This window comes from Zonotrichia albicollis, chromosome W (genome assembly GCF_047830755.1).
Source record: "Zonotrichia albicollis isolate bZonAlb1 chromosome W, bZonAlb1.hap1, whole genome shotgun sequence".
Classification (NCBI taxonomy): domain Eukaryota; kingdom Metazoa; phylum Chordata; class Aves; order Passeriformes; family Passerellidae; genus Zonotrichia; species Zonotrichia albicollis.
In genome coordinates, this window is record NC_133859.1 from 21068528 (window position 1) to 21087236 (window position 18709).

Consider the following 18709-nt stretch of genomic DNA (forward strand, 5'->3'; position numbering starts at 1 on the left):
CCCCACAGCATGCTGTTCCTGGAGTCACTTTGCGTAGCCCCCCCCAGGCCTCTTCACTATTGTCGTGGGGTGACAGCCTTTATCCCAATATCGTGTGTTATGTCTGGCAGCTGTGCCTTTTCCCCCACCCCCCCCCCCCGGCAGTCTGGCTGTGGCGGGATGGGGAAGAGAGGAGGGTGGGGGGTGTGACCAGGCACTTTTGGCTTTTGGCTTTTGGCTTTTTGCTGCTTGGCTTTGCTAGCTGCTTGCTTGCTTGCTTGCTTGCTTTTTGCTTTTGCGCTGTTTTTTTTTTTTCCTTTTTCTTTTGTTCTCTCTCTCTCTTTCTTACCCTCCCCTGAAGATACTGGACCGGCTCCGGATTCTGACCTGCGAGCTCCAGGACACCCGAAGCCTGCTAGAGAAGATTCGGCACCCTCCACAACACAGTCTGGTCCCTTTTTCTTTTCTTGTGTTGGGGGAGGGGTGGTTGGAGGTTTGTTTTGTTCTGGGGGGCTCCCTCTTGGAGATTTCCCCTAATTTGTCCTAAACCAGGACAATAAATTTTTGGTGCATTGGCCGGGAAACCGGAGGCCAAAAACAGTGGGAAAAAAACCTATAACAATAATATTTTGGTTTTGGTTGTTTTGTGGGCATATTGGTGATTCATAATGTCATTTGGAGTGGAAGCTTGCCGGTTTTTCTGGTCCCTAGGGGCTTTTGAAGTTTTAATACCTTTGTGGTCCCTAGGGTTATTTCCTTACCCCAAAATAGCTCTGATGTTGTCCCTAATAAGTAGCTTTTGTAAGCGGGGGGCACTAACCAGAATAATCATTGTGCTGGCCTTATGTGTGATGATGTGTCGGATAACAGTGCTGGACTTTATTTCAGGAATGTATGGATTGTTGTCATGGCTGTGTACTCAGTTTGTTTGGGGAGAAGAAGAGGAAGGGGCTTTTCAGCCTTTGTCTTCCTTCTTCTCCTACAAATTGTTGACATCTCTATTAGAAAATACTGACTTTCCCCTGAGTTTGAAAGAAACCATCTTTCTGGCATTTAATTTATTAAGCCTTGTCTATACTGTCTGGAGTGTATATAAAATGAAAGCTGAGATTTCTAGAGGGGTTAGAGAGACTCCTGATTCAGGAGTAAAACAAAGCAGGAAAAATCTTGACTGGAGTGGGAAATGGGAGGATATGGGCCAGACTTTAAAGGAATTTTCTGATCCTATAGACTGGGACTTTCCATCTGATCAAATTCAGAATCCAGTCGAGGTGGCAAAGTATTTGAGGGAGAAGTGCCATGGTAATACTAAGGAAGAAAGGATTACTGCAGTGAGCTGGGCCTTGGCGTTTGTTTACCGTACTCTGCTAGATACTGTGGAGCAGCAGATAGCAGAAAGGGAACAGGGAGATAAGTTAGTTACTATCCCAGTGACCCAGGCTGCAGCTAACATCCCAGGCTCCAGGCTAGTAGCTGAATCAGACAATAGGCCCCAAACCATGGCTGTTGCAGCTAATACAAGAGGTGGAAAGTGTAAAGGCAAGACCGATCGGAAGGTGGAGGATGATGACGATGATGCAGAAGAAGGACCCTCACCAAAATCAGAGGCCACATCAAGGGGCACAGAATCTGGAGCCAATATTGACTCCTTTTCTCTGAAGGACCTCAGAGGCCTAAGAAAGGATTACAGCCGACAACCTGACGAATCTATTATTAGTTGGTTAGTCCGCCTTTGGGATGCTGCAGGGGAGGTTACGATTTTGGATGGTACTGAAGTGAGGCATTTGGGATCCCTGTCACATGATCCTGCCATCGATCAAGGTGTGATGAGGGGGGCTAACCCTCACAGCCTCTGGGAACGGGTCCTAAGAAGCGTAGCAGAACGGTACCTGTGTACGGATGATCTCTATATGCAGCAGACACGGTGGAAGACCATAGAACAGGGGATCCAACGCCTGAGAGAGATGGCGGTCGCAGAGCTCGTTTTCTCAGATGACACAACAACTAGGAATCCGGACCTGGTACCATGCACTCCGATAATGTGGAGGAAACTTGTGCGACTTGGGCCACCTGAATACGCTTCCGCCCTAGCAATAATGAAGCGAGATGATACATATGAGACTGTGCTCGATATGGCAAAGAAGCTTCGAGCGTACGCAGATGCTGTGCATGGCCCAACTCATGCCAGAATTGCAGCAGTGGAAACCCGACTGCAGAAACTAGAAGACAAAATAGAGGAGAATCATAAGAAACTCCGGGAAGAGATTAAGGGGGACCTTATTGAAATCTCAGCCGTACAAATTAGAAGCCCTGGTGTCCAACGCCGGCGCTCCTTTGATGGGGAGAGAAGGTACATCCCACGGGCTGAGTTATGGTTTTTCCTGCGTGAGTCTGGAGAAGACATGAGAAGATGGGATGGAAAACCCACCGCTGCTTTGGCACAACGGGTGCGTGATTTGAAGAGAAGAGAAAGTATAACCAAAAAGATAGCAGCTCCGGTCACTCGTAGCCGAGATGTTAAGTATGATGATGACGATGACATGTCCGATCCCCTTGAAGGAACTTCCAAGGCATATGCCCAAGGAAAGAAGGACAATCTGGCTTAGAGGGGCCCTGCCTCCAGCCAGGAAGAGGCACGGGAGAACGGGGTTTTTTGGAAGGTGTGGATCAGATGGCCTGGCACATCAGAGCCACAAGACTATGAAGCATTGGTTGACACTGGATCACAATGTACCTTAATGCCATCGGAACACGTGGGGACAGAACCTGTTTCCATTGCTGGAGTGACGGGGGGATCACAACAGTTGACGTTGTTGGAAGCTGAGGTGAGCTTGACTGGGAAGGAGTGGCAGGAACATCCAATTGTGACTGGTCCAGAGGCTCCGTGTATTTTGGGCATAGACTTTCTCCGGAATGGCTATTACAAAGATCCTAAGGGATTCAGGTGGGCTTTTGGAATAGCCGCAGTTGAGATAGAGGGTATTAAACAATTGAATACCTTGCCTGGACTATCAGAGGACCCATCTGCAGTAGGACTTTTGAAGGTAGAGGAGCAGCGAGTGCCAGTTGCCACCTCAACAGTGCACCGCAGGCAGTACCGGACGAATCGAGATGCTGTGATCCCCATCCACAAGATGATTCGAGAGCTGGAGAGCCAAGGGGTGGTCAGTAAAACCCACTCACCCTTTAACAGCCCTATCTGGCCCGTGCGAAAATCTGACGGAGAGTGGAGATTGACTGTGGACTATCGTGCCTTGAATGAAGTGACTCCACCACTGAGTGCGGCTGTACCGGACATACTGGAACTGCAGTACGAGCTGGAGTCCAAGGCAGCAAAGTGGTACGCGACCATTGATATAGCTAACGCGTTTTTCTCCATCCCTCTGGCAGTAGAATGCAGGCCTCAGTTTGCTTTTACATGGAGGGGAGTGCAGTACACCTGGAACCGATTGCCCCAGGGGTGGAAACACAGTCCTACCATCTGTCATGGACTGATCCAGGCTGCACTAGAAGAGGGTGAGGCTCCAGAACATTTACAATATATTGACGATATCATTGTTTGGGGGAACACGGCAATAGAAGTGTTTGAGAAAGGAGAGAAGATAATTCATATTCTCCTGGACGCCGGATTTGCCATTAAGAAGAGCAAAGTCAAGGGACCTGCCCGAGAAATTCAGTTCTTGGGGGTGAAGTGGCAAGATGGACGGCGTCAGATTCCTGCGGATGTTATTAACAAAATCACTGCTATGTCCCCACCAACTGATAAGAAGGAGACACAGGCTTTCTTAGGTGCTATAGGTTTCTGGAGGATGCACATCCCTGAGTATAGTCAGATTGTGAGACCCCTTTATCTGGTTACCCGCAAGAAGAACGACTTCCATTGGGGCCCTGAGCAGCAGCAAGCTTTTGTCCAGATCAAGCAGGAGATCGCTCATGCTGTAGCCCTTGGTCCAGTCAGGACAGGACCAGATGTGAAGAATGTGCTCTACTCTGCAGCCGGGAGCCATGGTCTGTCCTGGAGCCTTTGGCAAAAGCTACCTGGCGAGACCCGAGGCCGACCATTGGGATTTTGGAGTCGGAGCTACAGGGGGTCTGAAGATAACTATACTCCAACAGAAAAGGAAATCTTGGCCGCCTATGAAGGAGTCCAAGCCGCCTCAGAGGTGATTGGTACAGAGGCACAACTCCTTCTCGCACCCCGACTACCGGTGCTGGGATGGATGTTCAGAGGAAAGGTTCCCTCTACCCACCATGCCACCAGTGCTACTTGGAGTAAGTGGATTGCCCTCATTACGCAGCGCGCTCGGATTGGGAAGTTAAATCGCCCTGGGATTCTAGAAATAATTACAAATTGGCCCGAAGGTGAAAGCTTTAGTGTCGCAGATGAGGAGCAAGAGCCAGTGACCCGGGTTGAGGAAGCTCCGCCATACAATCAGTTGCCAGTAGAAGAAACACGTTACGCCCTATTCACTGATGGTTCTTGTCGTGTCATAGGGATGAAACGGAGGTGGAAAGCAGCTGTATGGAGTCCCACTCGACGGGTTGCAGAGGCTACTGAAGGAGAGGGTGAATCCAGTCAATTTGCTGAAATCAAAGCTATTCAACTGGCCCTAGGTATTGCAGAGAGAGAGAGGTGGCCAAGGCTCTATTTGTATACCGATTCTTGGATGGCAGCCAACGCTCTATGGGGATGGCTGAAGAGATGGAAAGAGGCCAACTGGCAGCGCAGAGGAAAACCAATTTGGGCTGCGGAAGAGTGGAAGGATATCGCTACTCGGTTAGAGAAGTTACCTGTGAAGGTTCGCCATGTAGATGCCCATGTCCCCAGAAGTAGAGCTAATGAAGAGCAGCAAAACAACCAGCAAGTACATCAGGCTGCAAAGATAGGGGAGTTGAAGATAGATCTCGACTGGGAGCATAAGGGAGAGTTATTCTTAGCACGATGGGCCCACGATGCCTCAGGCCACCAGGGTAGAGATGCCACCTATAAGTGGGCACGAGACCGAGGGGTGGATCTAACCATGGACAGTATCTCTCAGGTTATTCGTGACTGTGAGACGTGCGCTGCCATTAAGCAGGCCAAGCGACTGAAGCCCCTCTGGTATGGGGGGCGGTGGTCTAAGTACAAATACGGGGAGGCCTGGCAGATTGATTACATCACACTGCCCCAGACACGCCAGGGCAAGCGCTATGTACTAACCATGGTAGAAGCCACCACAGGATGGTTGGAAACCTACCCTGTGTCCCATGCTACAGCCCGTAACACTATCTTGGGCCTTGAGAAGCAGGTCCTTTGGAGGCACGGTACTCCCGAAAGAATTGAGTCGGATAATGGAACTCATTTTAAAAACAATCTTATTAATACTTGGGCTAGGGAACATGGCATCGAGTGGGTATACCATATCCCCTATCATGCACCAGCTGCAGGGAAGGTGGAAAGGTACAATGGATTGTTAAAAACCACCTTAAAGGCATTGGGAGGGGGGTCTTTAAAAAACTGGGAGCAGCATTTGGCAAAGGCTACCTGGTTAGTTAACACTCGAGGTTCCACCAACCGAGCGGGTCCTGCTCAGTCTGAGCTCCTTAATGTAGTAGATGGGGATAAAGCCCCAGTGGCCCATGTCAGAGGTTTGTTGGGAAAGACAGTATGGATCAACCCTGCCTCGAGTACAGACAAACCCATCCGTGGGATTGTCTTTGCTCAAGGACCAGGTAATACATGGTGGATAATGCAGAAAGATGGAACAACACGGTGTGTACCTCAGGGAGACCTGATTGTGGGATGAGACTCATATATGACTGTGATTGTTTGTTGAATGTGAGACAGAAGGAAACTGTAAGTGTCAAAGGTTTGAGCAAGTAAGATGAGAGGAATGCGTAAGTGTCAAAAGGTGTGAGTAAGTGAAATGAATGTTTTTTATTGTATGTTCACGATATGGGATAAGGGGTGGAGTGTCGTGGGGTGACAGCCTTTATCCCAATATCGTGTGTTATGTCTGGCAGCTGTGCCTTTTCCCCCACCCCCCCCCCCGGCAGTCTGGCTGTGGCGGGATGGGGAAGAGAGGAGGGTGGGGGGTGTGACCAGGCACTTTTGGCTTTTGGCTTTTTGCTGCTTGGCTTTGCTAGCTGCTTGCTTGCTTGCTTGCTTGCTTGCTTTTTGCTTTTGCGCTGTTTTTTTTTTCTTTTTCTTTTGTTCTCTCTCTCTCTTTCTTACCCTCCCCTGAAGATACTGGACCGGCTCCGGATTCTGACCTGCGAGCTCCAGGACACCCGAAGCCTGCTAGAGAAGATTCGGCGCCCTCCACAACACAGTCTGGTCCCTTTTTCTTTTCTTGTGTTGGGGGAGGGGTGGTTGGAGGTTTGTTTTGTTCTGGGGGGCTCCCTCTTGGAGATTTCCCCTAATTTGTCCTAAACCAGGACAACTATCCTGGGGAAAAGTACAACTTAGCCTCGGGCAAGGCTCTGCTCATACAAAAGGAGCAATTAGCCACAACGACCTGTGATTACAATAACAAAACAAGCAGAACTTCGGCAGCAACAGTGATCTGGCTGATTTTTGAACCCTTTTCTCGCAAAAACAATTAGCAGAATTTTTGTTCCTAACAGTCCCCCCTCTTTTTTTTTGATTGAGCTGAAATTTTAAGCTTGCAGCAACTTACAATTTTTGACTCATGAGCTTCATATTGATTTTTTTGAATTGACTATAAATTTCTTGAGCACTTTGGTAATCACGGTTACTTAACCTTTTACTTTCCTTGGTTTCTTTAGGTTAGTCTGCATGGCAAATGCTATTTTAATGAAACAGATAAATAAGCATAGTAAAAAGAGCGATTCTCCAAGTATACACACAGCAAGAAAAACTACTTTTTCCCATACATCCTTTTTGTAAATCTCCAGGTTCTCCCACCAACTGCAATCAAGGGTAAGAGTTTGTTCTTGATTATTTACACATGCTAATTTTTTTATTTTGTTTGAAATGTTTCTAATAATTGCATTCTTTACTTATAATACTGCCTGGAGCCTGATGACTTTGCTTAACATAGATACTGAGGTCTGAACTTGGCTTTTACAATTTTGAATTTTCTCAATTTCTATTTCAGTTTGCTTGTTCTGTTTAATTTCTCCCAAACCATTATATATAGGAACTCCTAAACTCGATCCAGTTTCTTTGGGTAATGAAGCAAAGTGAAAATTTTCCAGGATAGAAATCCATTTTAATTTAAGTGAAATGTACATTTTTGTATTGAGTCTGTGGTTAGAAATCGTAGTTATTTAGCCAGGCTGCAAGGCCTAAGCTCGGTGAAGTTACTTCAGCGAAGGACAGAGATAAAGGGGAGGAGACAGAAGATGATAGAGAGAGACAGGGACTGCTGTAAGGGCAAGTCAGCCTGACCTTGGAATTCTTTCTGATAAAAAGGAACTAGTGGTAAAAGTCACACGAAACCCATAAAAATGAATATGTATGAACCTATTGTGAAACTGTATGCATATGTGTTTGGGAGGGGGATAAAAGGAGATCTGAAGTTCTCAGAGGTACGCATGCCTTTTTTGAGGAGAGTTTCCTCCGCATGTGTCCGGCCCCGTAAAAAACATATCGAGCTTTACAACTTTTATAAAGTTGTGAGGTTTCTTCTTTTCTCGCCAAAACATTAATAAGAAGAAAATTGGTTTTATCATTCTAGCGGTGCAGCTGCCAGACCAGTCTCCTGACAATTTGGTGTGTGCTGTAGTATCAGAGATCAAACCTAGGGGTTTAGAGCTCCCCTGAAATGTGTTTTCAGCTTTTGTTGGGCATTCCCAACATTTACACTGTTCTTTCATTTTCCAAAAGGGGTTTATCTCTTTTTCAGTACACTCATAACATTCATAAACTTCATGGTGAGCACACTTGTCTCTTTCTTTTTTCTCAACAGACTCTAATTTTTTTTGGTCTCTTGAGATCCACTGGGTAGCTGAATACTTCACTGCTAAATACTTGTTACAAACAATTTTTCTTACCATTTTCACCATTTCTTTGCTTTTTACTAGATCTACTGAGCTTGTTTCAGCAGCATCACATTTAAAGCACAACCAGGCTTCCCCTATAGGGCACCCTCCTAGGAGTGGCTGCCTAAAAGTGGCAGTATTGTGTGCTATCCAAGGCATTCTCTTATTTTTCTGATAAAAGACCAATTGGGAGAGGTTAACACAATTAGAGTTAGAACTGATGTGGACTTTAGACCAGGAGCTCACTTCTTCCTACTCATAGAGGGGTTGGTAGCACTCACTGCTTGGCTCTCCTGGGCTCCCCAGAGCACCACCAGCAATCAGAGCCATCATTACTCCCCTTCCCAAGAGTCCGGTATGGGTCATCTTGCACAGCCTGCCCACCTGGCCTTGCCTCTTGGGGAATTTTACTGAGAAGAAGCTTCCAAGCTCTTTAGAGTCCCTTCGACCCGCTTCTCTGGTTAAACCTCCCTTGGTCTGTTCCCTACCAATTTTGGTTTCTCCTACGGGAGTGCTCTGTAGAGGATTAACCTGGAGTCTTTAGAACCAAATTGGGGAACTTAACCAGAATTACTTATTTACAGTCTTAAACTTTTTACCAACGTAGTTTACACAGAACTGTCTTGAAACATTTTAAGCAATGTTAGAGCTCTGATACCAATTATTTTCCCATGCAGTTCAGTCTTTTTGACTCTTCCTTCTGAGAGTCAACTTTAAATCTTTTAGTCCTTTTATCACAGTATACTCAGGTGAATTAACTTGTGAAGCAGATGAATCTTGTCCAGTGCCCGGAGGTGAGAGTGGTGTGGATTCTGGTCCAATGCCAGAGGTAAAAGCTGATGTTGGATCTGGTCCCGTACCTGTGGGTGAGACTGGTCCTTTTATTCTTGTAATATGAGTCCAACCTTCTTCTCTGGTCCACACAGCCGAATTAGTGATTAGGAGCAGTCAGGATCCGTCCTAGTGAACAGATGACCTGATGGTTCGCAGGAGTGATCTCAGAGTGCAAAAACCAACACGGTACAAGGGGGTTTGCAGTGATAATCAACACAAATGCAATTTTATTGAAATAACCACAGCAAAAATGCGATAGAGGGATTAAGGGAGAGAAAAAGACAGAGAAAGAGAGGCGGGGGGGGGGGGAGGGGAAGGGGATATAGCTACCAAAGCAGAGACAAAGTCCTTTGGCGCAGTCCAGTCGAGGGTCCGCCTGCTACGCTGGGGAGATCTCAAAGGCTCTAGCTAACTCAGAGTTTTTTGCTACTGAAAATTGTGAGGGAGGGGGAAACAGATACAATAGGGAACAGATGCAACAATGTCCTGGGGTGACATTATGATGTTTGTATCCCCATTTCTCTGTTCTGTGCCTTTAAGACTGGCTCTGAAGAGTGGAAGTTTTGTTTGGGTTTCTCTTATCAGGGACACAGAGAGAGCGTACATCGGGCTGTTTTTTTCTCTTCTTGCTTAGCTTGCTGCTGGGCTGGCTTGCTTTTCTGCTCTTGCTTCTGCTTCTGCTCTACTTTGCCTCTGCTTATTAGTTACTTTAGCCAAACAGTCCACATTCCGTCCTGGACTGTTTCTCCTCTCCTGTTTCTGTGACCATCTCGAACCTGCTCCGGACTGGGACCCGGGAACACCGAAGGTTTGGCTGCAGCAGCTGGCCCAGAGCCGGAGGGACTGAGAACAGAGCAACCACCTCCCCGAAAGAGACTTTCTGATTGTGTCATCTTTCTCAAAGCGGTGTCATCTGGTATTGTTCATTTTGTGTGCTGGGAGGGGTGCTGTGTCTGTCAAATAAACAGGTTCTTTCAGCCTCTCTCCGAGGAATTTTTTCCCGAACCGGTTGGGGGGAGGGGCCGTGTGGGTTTTGCTTTCTGGAGGGGCCCTCCTTTGCAGATTCTTTAACAAATTTGCCCTAAACCAGGACAAATCTTTGGTGCCCAAACGTGAGGCGAGAGAGAGAGTGGAAAAACCCTGTTTTGACTGCATTTTGGCTGCTATTACTCTGTGTTCATTTAAATCAGCTAATAGCCATGCTTTTTGGATTCATAATGTCTGTTGGGGTGAAGGTTTGCATGCATTTCTGGTCCCTAGGGTTTTTTGAGATTTTAATACCTCTCTGGTCCCTAGGTTTATTTTCTTATCCAGAAATAGCTTTAGTATTGCCCCTAAAACGTAGTTTTTACATCAGAGGGGCTGTGACCAGAATAGCTATCCTGCTGGGTTTGGTGGCAATAGTGTGCAAGAAGTTTATAAACATGCTAGGGTCTGCTCCAGGTATGACCGGTTCATGGCTATGGTTATGCATCCAGTTTGTTGCAGGAGGAGCAGGAGGGAATGAGGTTTTTCAGCCTCTGCTTTCCTCCTTCTCCTATGAATCAGTTGTATCACTAGTGAAGGATATTCAGTTTCCCTTCAATGTTAAAGACACCATCTTCCTGGTATTCAGTCTGGTAACCTTCCTTTATACAGCCTGCTGCTTCTCTAGAATGGGGGCTGAGATTTCTAGACGGGCTGATGAGACCCCTGACTCAGGAGTAAACCCTGGTGTGGAAAATCCTAAGTGGTGTGGGAAATGGGAGGATATGGGCCAAGTCCTGAAGGAATTGTCTGACCCTATAGTGTGGGATTTTCCCCATGAACAAATTCAGAACCCAGCTGAGGTGGGGAAATATCTGAAAGAGAAGTACAGGATGAGCCTAAGGAGACGAAGGTCATTGCAGTGAGCTGGGCCCTGGCATATGCTTATCGCACACTGCTAGATACTCTAGGGTTGCAGACAGAGGCAGGGGGGCAGGGAGATAAATCAGCAACTGTCCCGGTGACTCAGGCTGCAGCTAACACTCCAGGCTCGAAGCCAGCAGCTAAACCCATGGCTGTTGCTACCAGCACTAGAAGTGGGAAATGCACAGACAAGACCAATTGACCAGTGGATGATGATGATGATGATGATGATGATGATGAAGGAGAAGGAACCTCAGTGCCTCCTGACATAAAATCAGGAGTCAAAGCAGCAGGTGCAAGATCAGATGCCAATATTGAGTCCATCTTCCTGAAGGACCTTCGTGGCCTACGGAAGGATTACACTCGAAGGTCTGATGAATCCAGCATTAGTTGACTGGTCCGTCTCTGGGGTGCTGCAGACGAGGCTACCACTTTGGATGTCACTGAAGCCAGGCATTTGGGATCCCTGTCACAGGATCCTGTCATAGACCAAGGAATGATGAGGGGGGCTAACTCTCACAGCCTCTGGGAACGGGTCCTAAGAAGTGTAGCAGAAAGATACCTGTGCGCAGACGATCTCTATATGCAGCAAACTCAGTGGAAGACAATAGAGCAAGGGATCCAATGCCTGAGAGAAATGGCCGTGGCAGAGGTTATCTTCTCAGACGATATAACAACTAGGAACCCAGACTTAGTACCATGCACGTCTGTGATGTGGCGAAAACTCGTACGACTCGGGCCACATGAATATGCTTCTGCCTTAGCCATCATGAAGAGGGATGAGAGGGGTGAGACTGTGCTTGACATGGCAAGGAAGCTCTGAGCATATGCAGATGCTGTACAAGGCCCGACACATGCCAGAATTGCAGCGGTAGAAACACGTCTGCAGAACTTAGAGGATAACATAGAGGGGAACCATAAGAAGCTTAGAGAGGAGATTAAAGAAGACCTTCTCCAAATTTCAGCAGTACAGATCCTAGGTTCCGGTATACAAGGCAGACGTTTCCCAGATGGTGAGGGAAGATACACCCCACGAGCTGAGCTGTGGTTTTACCTGCATGATTGTGGGGAAAACATGAGAAGGTGGCATAGGAAACCTACTGCTGTTCTGGAACGACGGGTGTGTGAACTGAAGGAAGCCACCAGGAGGAAAGCAGCTCCAGTTGCCCGTAGCTGAACGGCCAGGTAGGATGATGATGACCTGTCTGATCCCCTCGAAGGAACATCCAAAACATACACCCAAGGAAAGAATGATAACCAGGCTTAGAGGGGCCCTGCCTCTAGGCAGGTAGAGGCCAGGGAAAATCGTGTTTTCTGGTCTGTGTGGATTCGTTGGCCTGGCACATGGGAACCACAAGAGTACAAAGCTTTGGTCGATACTGGTGCGTAGTGCATATTAATCCCATCAAGACATGTGGGGACAGAGTCTGTTTCTATTGCTGGTGTGACAGGGGGATCCCAGGATTTCAATTTGGTGGAAGCTGATGTGAGCCTAACGGGAAATGAGTGGAAGAAGCATTCTATTGTGACTGGCCCAGTGGCCCCATGTATTTTGGGCATAGACTACCTTCGAAGTGGATACTTCAAAGATCCAAAAGGACTCAGATGGGCATTTGGAATAGCTGCTGTAGAGACAGAGGGCATCCAGCAATTGAACACCTTGCCTGGGTTGTCTGAGAATCCATCTGCAGTAGGATGCCTGACGGGAGAAGAGACACGAGTGCCAATTGCCACTTCCATAGTGCATCGACGGCAGTATAGGACCACTCGAGATGCTGTGATCCCCATCCATAAGATCATCCGAGAGCTGGAGAGCCAAGGGGTGGTCAGCAAGACCCACTCACCCTTCAACAGCCCCATTTGGCCTGTGCGAAAATCTGAAGGAGAATGGAGACTGACTGTGGACTATCGTGCATTGAATGAAGTGACTCCACCACTGAGCGCTGCCGTGCCGGACATATTAGAGCTCCAGTATGAGCTTGAGTCCAAGGCAGCAAGGTGGTACGCCACTATAGACATTGCCAATGCATTTTTCTCCATTCCTCTGGCAGCAGAATGCAGGCCTCAGTTTGCCTTCACATGGAGGGGAGTGCAGTACACCTGGAACCGATTGCCCCAGGGGTGGAAGCACAGCCCCACCATCTGCCATGGACTGATCCAGACTGCACTGGAAAAGGGTGAGGCTCCAGAACATCTGCAGTATATTGATGACATCATTGTGTGGGGGAACACAGCCGTGGAAGTGTTCAAGAAAGGGAAGGAAATCATCCAGATCCTCCTGGGAGCTGGTTTCGCCATTAAGAAGAACAAAGAAAAGGGACCGGCTCGTGAGATTCAATTCCTGGGAGTGAAGTGGCAAGACGGACGGCGTCAGATTCCTACAGATGTCATCAACAAGATCACAGCAATGTCTCCACCCACCAATAAGAAAGAGACACAAGCTTTCTTGGGTGCAATAGGTTTTTGGAGGATGCATATTCCTGAGTACAGTCAGATCGTGAGCCCTCTCTACCTGGTCACCCGCAAGAAGAACAATTTCCAGTGGGGCCCTGAGCAGCAACAGGCCTTTGTCCAGATCAAGCAGGAGATTGCTCATGCAGTTGCCCTTGGCCCAGTCAGGACAGGACCAGAGGTGAAGAATGTGCTCTACTCTGCAGCCGGGAACCATGGCTTGTCCTGGAGCCTTTGGCAGAAGGTGCCTGAGGAGACTCGGGGTCAACCACTGGGATTTTGGAGTGAAGCTACAGAGGGTCCGAAGTCAACTATACTCCAACAGAGAAAGAAATCCTGGCTGCCTATGAAGGAGTCCAGGCTGCTTCGGAGGTAATAGGCACTGAAGCACACGTCCTCCTGGCACCCCGACTACCCGTGCTGGGGTGGATGTTCAAAGGCAAGGTTCCTTCCACTCACCATGCCACCAGCGCTACATGGAGCAAGTGGATTGCTCTCATCACTCAGCGCGCCCGTATAGGTAAACTGAATCGCCCTGGGATTTTGGAGGTCATTGCAAATTGGCCCGAAGGTGAGAATTTTGGTGTCACAGATGAAGAGGAACAAGAACCAGTGACACGTGCTGAAGAGGCTCCTCCCTATAACCAACTGCCCCCAGAGGAAACACGCTACGCTCTTTTCACTGACAGTTCCTGTCGCATTGTAGGGATGAACCGGAAGTGGAAAGCAGTCGTATGGAGCCCCACAGGACAGGTTGCACAAGCTACCGAAGGAGAAGGTGGATCAAGCCAACTTGCGGAACTCAAAGCTGTTCAACTGGCCCTAGACATTGCTGAGAGAGAGAAGTGGCCAAGGCTCTACCTCTACACTGATTCATGGATGGTAGCCAATGCTCTGTGGGGATGGCTGGAGAGGTGGAAAAAGGCTAACTGGCAACGTAGAGGGAAACCAATTTGGGCTGCTGGTGAGTGGAAAGACATTGCTACCAGGGTAGGGAGGCTACCTGTGAAAGTCCGCCATGTAGATGCCCATGTACCCAAGAGTAGGGCCAATGAGGAGCACCAAAACAATGAGCAGGTAGACCAAGCTGCAAAGATAGGGGTGTCCAAAATAGACCTAGATTGGGAACATAAGGGAGAGTTATTCCTAGCTCGATGGGCCCATGATGCCTCAGGCCACCAGGGCAGAGATGCCACCTATAAATGAGCACGAGACCGAGGGGTGGATCTAACCATGGACAGTATTTCTCAGGTTATCCATGACTGTGAGACGTGTGCTGCCATCAAGCAGGCCAAGCGAGTGAAGCCCCTGTGGTACCGTGGGCGGTGGTCCAAGTACAAGTATGGGGAGGCTTGGCAGATTGACTATATCACACTGCCCCAGACACGCCAGGGCAAGCGCTACGTGCTGACCATGGTGGAAGCCACCACTGGATGGCTGGAAACCTACCCTGTGTCTCATGCTACAGCCCGGAACACCATCCTGGGCCTGGAGAAGCAAGTTCTGTGGAGACATGGCACCCCTGAGAGGATTGATTCAGACAATGGGACTCATTTCAAGAACAGCCTTATCAACACCTGGGCTAGGGAACATGGCATTGAGTGGATGTACCATATCCCCTACCATGCACGAGCTGCAGGAAAAGTGGAGAGGTACAATGGACTACTAAAAACCCAGCTGAAAGCTTTGGGTGGGGGATCTTTCAAGAACTGGGAGCAGCATCTGGCAAAAGCCACCTGGTTAGTTAACACCCGAGGTTCCACCAACCGAGCAGGTCCTGCCCGGTCTGAGCCCCTGAATGTAATAGAAGGAGACAAAGTCCCAGTGGTACATATCAGAGGTTTGTTAGGGAAGACTGTGTGGATCAATTCTGCCTCAAGTAGAGACAAACCCATTCGTGGGGTTGTCTTTGCTCAGGGACCAGGTTGCACGTGGTGGATAATGCAAAGAGATGGAACAACACGATGTGTACCTCAGGGAGATCTGATTGTGGGGTAAGAATGATATGGGGATAAGGGGTGGAATGTCCTGGGGTGACATTATGATGTTTGTATCCCCATTCCTCTGTTCTGTGCCTTTAAGACCGGCTCTGAAGAGTGGAAGTTTTGTTTGGGTTTCTCTTATCAGGGACACAGAGACAAGCGGTACATAGGGCTGTTTTTTCACTTCTGGCTTCAGCTTGCTGCTTTTGCTTGCTCTCTTTTCCTGCTCTTGCTTCTGCTCTGCTTTCTGCCTCTGCTTATTAGCTAAACAGTCCACATTGCTTCCTGGACTGTTTCTCCTCTCCTGTTTCTGTGACCATCTCGAACCTGCTCCGGACTGGGACCCGGGAACACCGAAGGTTCGGCTGCAGCAGCTGGCCCAGCGCCGGAGGGACTGAGAACAGAGCAATCACCCCCCCCGAAAGAGACTTTCTGATTTTGTCATCTTTCTCAAAGCGGTGTCATCGAGTATTGTTCATTTTGTGTGCTGGGGGGTGCTGGGCCAGTCAAATAAACAGGTTCTTTCAGCCTCTCTCCGAGGAATTTTTTCCCGAACCGGTTGGGGGGAGGGGCCGTGTGGGTTTTGCTTTCTGGAGGGGCCCTCCTTTGCAGATTCTTTAACAAATTTGCCCTAAAACAGGACATCCAGCAATTGAAATTTTTTTACAGATAGGGCTATTAAAAGTGTGTCAGTCTGAGTTCCATACTCCTATTTTACCTGTTGAAAAGCCTGATGGATCATACCGAATAGTACAAGGTTTAAGAGCTGTTAATAAGATAACTGAAGATTTATACCCAGTGGTTGCCAACCCCTGCACTTTGTTAACCTGTTTAACACCTGAAATAACATGGTTTACCATTTTAGATTTAAAAGGCGTTTTCTTTTGCCTTCCTCTCCATGAGGCCAGCCAGAAAATTTTTGCATTTGAATGGGAAAACCCCCAAACTGGACTCAAAACCCAGCTCACATGGTCAGTTCTACCTCAGTTTTTAAGAACTCTCCCACTATATTTAATGAACAACTAGCAAAAGATCTGGAATCCTAGGAAGCTCCATCAGGAGAAGGAGAAGGAGAAGGAGAAGGAGAAGGAGAAGGAGAAGGAGAATGACAGCTGTTACAGTATGCGAACAACCTCCTGATAGCTACCAAAACTCAAGAGGTGTGTGTGGAGTGGATGGTAAGCCTCTTAAACTTTTTGGGCCCACAGGAGTACCAAGAATCCCAGAAGAAAGCCCAGATATTGAGGCAAACTGTTATTTATTTGGGCTATGAGGTTAGTGCTAGACAAAGAACCTTAAGACAGGATTGCAAAGAAGCAATATGCCAGACCCTAAAACCCCAGACAGTACAAGAACTGAGAACCTTCTTGGGCATGACAGGGTGCTGTAGATCATAGATTTATAATTATAGAGTGTTAGTCAAACTCCTATATTACTTAATTGCAGAAGGAAACAGAAACTTCCAATAGACAAAAGAAGCAACAAGAGCCTTCAACCAACTAAAGAAGGCCCTCATATCAGCTCCAGCCCTGAGACTTCCAGATGTGAGTAAACCATTCTTTCTGTTTTCTCACAAAAAGCAAGGGATTGCTTTAGGAATACTAGCACAAGATCTGGGCCTGTATCGCAGGGCAGTCACCTACCTCTCTAAGCAGCTGGATGCAGTGGCTAAGAGATGGCCAGGGTGCCTAAGAGCCATTGCAGCAGTAGCAGTGACCATCCAAGAAGCATGCAAGGCCAAAAGGTGACTGTGTGTCCTGGGTTGACTATATGATGCTTTTATCCCCAATCGTCTCATTCTGTTTATGTTGAATAATAATAAGTTTTGTACCTTTAAGAGTGTTACAGAGAGTAAAGGGGGAGAGAGAAGAAGCGCGCAGTTTTGTTTTTCAGACACTGCACTCCTCCACATTCCTGCTCCTGACTGTGTTGTCTGCGGACAGACAGCGGGACAGAGAGCTCTTCTTTTGCTTTTTAGTTAGTGTTAGCTAGCTGAGGCAAAGAAGTTCCCTGGACTGTTTTTTTCCCTTTTCTTTGGACCTCTTGGAACTGCTCTGGACTGAACACCCAGGAGAGCACCGGCAGCTGCAGCTGTGGCCCACCGGGCCGGCCCTGGCCTGCGACAATTCCAGCACTGAGAGACTGATCAGAGACTGAGTGAGCTGCTGCTTGAACCCGGGGTTTTTCTCAGTTTGTCATCTCTTTTAGAGTGGCAAGGGGTCTCATTGTTTTGATACTGTTTTGGTCTTATTGTTTAATAAACAGGGGGTTTTTTTCCACCTTTCTCCAAGGAGGTATTTTTCTTTCCTCCCGGACCAGTTGGGGGGAGGGGCCGATTGGATCTGCTTTTCCCACCGGAGCTCCTTTGGGGGGATTCTTCCCCAAATTTGCTCTAAACCTGGACAAATACATGAATTGGCGCCCAACGCGGGGCTGGAAAATGTGGAAAAAAGCCCTATTAATTGTGTGTCTGTGGTTGTTAAAGCAGTTAGTAGCTATGCTGCTTGAACCCCTGATGTCTCTGGTTGAGAACGCCTCTGTATGGCTCTGGGCTCTAGACCTTTTTGAGGTTTCAATACCTTTCTGGTCATTAGGATTATTGTCCTTAACAAGTAATTTTTACGGTAGAGGGGTACGGATTGGAATAGCTGTTGTGCTGGCCTTGGTGATAATGATTTATAAAGCGTTCAAAAAGATACTGACCTCTGTTTACAGCATGTATGGTTTATGGTTTCTTCATCCTACCCTGCATCCCAATTCCAGTGGTATGTTTTGGGAATTTATTAGTAACTACACTCAGTCTGTTAGAGGAGGAGCTAAGAATGAGACTTTCCAGCCTTCCCTTTCCCTCTTCTCCTTTGGATCGGTTATGTCACTTTTTGAGAATGTTCAGTTTCCCCTGAATGTTAAAGAGACCATCTTTCTGGTATTTAATTTGGTAAGTTTCCTCTATATGGTCTGCAGCTTCTCTAGAATGAGGGCTGAGATATCCAGAGGAGCTGGTGAGACCCCTGATCCAGAAGCAGATGCAGGCGTGAAAAATCCTGAGTGGGGTGGAGAATGGGAAAATATAGGCCAAACCCTGAAGGAATTTTCTGATCCTGTAGACTGGGATTTCCCACGGGAACAAATTCAGAACGCAGCAGAGGTGGGGAAATACCTAAAGGAGAAGTGCCATGACGATTCTAAGGAGAAAAGGCTAATTGCAATAAGCTGGGCCCTGGCCTATGCTTATCGCACTTTGTTAGATACTGTCGGGCAGCAGACAGAGGCAGGGGGGCAGGGAGATAAATCAGCTATCCCAGTCACTCAAGCTGTAGCCAACAGCCCAGGCTCAGAGCCAGCAGCTAGACCAGACAGTGAGCCTAAGCCAGCATCTAAACCCATGGCTGTTGCTACCAGTACTAGAAGTGGGAAACGCACGGAAAAAACTGATCGACCAGTGGATGATGATGATGATGATGGTGGTGATACAGGAGAAGGAACCTCAATGCCTCCTGACGTAAAATCAGGAGTCAAAGCAGCAGGTGCAAGATCAGACGCAAATATTGAGTCTTATTCCCTGAAGGACCTTCATGGCCTAAGGA

The 18709-nt window shown here is 47.8% G+C and overlaps 1 protein-coding gene across 1 annotated transcript in view; it reads right to left on the bottom strand.

Moving 5' to 3' along the window:
- LOC141726884 (uncharacterized) overlaps nucleotides 1-18709 on the bottom strand; it is a 71410-nt gene that overhangs the window by 22766 nt on the left and 29935 nt on the right. The gene's annotated exons all lie outside the window — the stretch shown is intronic.